Here is a 2016-nt window from a genome sequence, read left to right on the forward strand (position 1 = left end):
TGACCGCTCTGCGCAGCCAATCCGCCAATCTTTGTTGTGATTGGTCCTCCAGGCAGTAGCGCGCATGCGCGCCGGAAAGCGGAAGTGGCGTACCTGTGTTCTGACCGCTCTGCGCAGCTAATCCGCCAATATCTATTGTGATTGGTCCTCCAGGTAGTAGCGCGCATGCGCGCCTAGAAGCGGAAGGGGCGTGTCTACGTTCTGACCGCTCTGCGCAGCCAATCCGCCAATCTCTATTGTGATTGGTCCTCCAGGTAGTAGCGCGCATGCGCGCCGGAAAGCGGAAGTGGCGTCCCTATGTTCTGACCGCTCTGCGCAGCTAATCCGCCAATCTTTATTGTGATTGGTCCTCCAGGCAGTAGCGCGCATGCGTCCAAAAGAGTCCAACTATCACCCGTCACTACGACCCAGTAAAGGGCGGGCGAGCAGTCATTTCGTGGACTGCTGGCTCAACGATGTTCTCCCTCTTCCAATCCAGGATGGCCTTTGTCTGTTTCCATGGTTCTATGCCCGAGTCCAAACAGGAACTTGACTGTTTCAGCTCCAAGCAGTCCTTGTGCACATCGCGGCATCCAATTGGCTCGTTGTTGCATGTGACTGTCAGGTGCATGCCCCAGCACTGCGCACACGTGCTAGCTCAGCGGTTCTCGCTGCTGCCATCCATTGAAGAGAATTCGGTACTGCATGCGCTGCTCAGATCCTGCAGGCAGCACAATGCATGCGCGCAGAAATGCAGAAGTGGCGTATCTGAGTTCAGACCACTATGTGCAGTGAACACGCCAATCTTCATTGTGATTAGTCATCCAGGCGGCTGTGCACATGCGCTCGAGGACATGCAGAAGACATGGATTTCTCCAAATTCTTTGCAGTGGAGGCGAGCAGAGCAGCCATGGACCGTCAGCTCTGAGCAATGCTCCCCTGTCTACTCCGCAATGTCTCTTGTCTAATTCTGTGTTTTTATGCCTGCACCCGCGCCGAGCACTGGCCGTTTTGTCTCGAGAGTGCCCATGCACGCACCGTGGCATCTGATTGGCTAATCGCGGCATGAGATTGACAGGTGCCCGCCCCAACGCTGCGCATGCGCACTAGCTCTGCGACACTTGCTTCTGCCACCTATTGAAGAGAATTCAGTACTGCAGGTGCTGCTCTGCACATGCGGATGGCTTCGTTTTCTGTAGCTGCTCAAGAGCAGCGCTTCTGTCTGTCTTTCCCTTCTGCCAGTTCACAGCCCTGGGAATGGACTGGTTCGGCTCACAGCTGCCCCTGAATGCCTCATGGCATCCAATTTGCTCATTGCTGCGGTGGACTGGCAGGCACCCCCCAGCCATTTAATAACTGCTCTCTGCTGCAGGGGATCTGGAGCTGCTCAGAGATTCCTGGGGCATGGTACTGATGTGGAGCCATCCCCAGAACCAGTGTGGAGTGGCCCCAGCACTGAAACATCCCAGGCCCGGCTTGGAGTGTCTCTGTGGTCACCCCAAGTGGCACACTGCCCAGCTTCCTAGGAGTTGCTTTTCCACCGTCTCTGGGCACCTCGCCACGTGCTGCAGGTAAGCAGCCACGCCCACAGGGTGCAGCCATGTTGCTCGGCGCGTGCCTGCCTCAGAGGCGCTGCCCTGCATGCGTGGATAATGCCTGCAGTACCGCCCGGAGACCAGTGGAGGGCACTAGGGAGCTGCGGAGCTGCCGGGAGGGGGAAGAACCGCTCCGTGGCTCTGCAGGGGAACAGAACAAATCCTGAAACAGAGCAGGAAGCAAGCAGGAAACCGCATCATGCTAGACTGAATGGGGAAAACCCCCCACCTGATCACCTGCCGATTCTTGCCCGGATGCTGCTCAGCAATGGAAAGATGCAAGTCCAGGCCCTTCAGTGACTTCCCCCTCCCCAGGTAGGAGGTGGATGATATCAATAAAGAGAACAAAAAATGAGCATCCCCACCCCTAACTGCACCCCCAGCCCCACAACTGCCCCCACACTCCTGAACACCCCAAACCCCATCCCCACACCCTCCAGCT

General features: G+C 57.1%; 1 long non-coding RNA gene across 1 annotated transcript in view; it reads left to right on the forward strand.

The window, feature by feature from the left end:
• The window catches only part of LOC110387814, a 7582-nt gene continuing 5572 nt past the window's right edge, over window positions 7-2016 (forward strand). The window contains exon 1 of the long non-coding RNA XR_002432733.1: window positions 7-1889. This is a non-coding gene — a long non-coding RNA (uncharacterized LOC110387814). The remainder of the gene's footprint in view (window positions 1890-2016) is intronic.

This window comes from Numida meleagris, chromosome 24, assembly GCF_002078875.1.
Source record: "Numida meleagris isolate 19003 breed g44 Domestic line chromosome 24, NumMel1.0, whole genome shotgun sequence".
NCBI lineage: Eukaryota > Metazoa > Chordata > Aves > Galliformes > Numididae > Numida > Numida meleagris.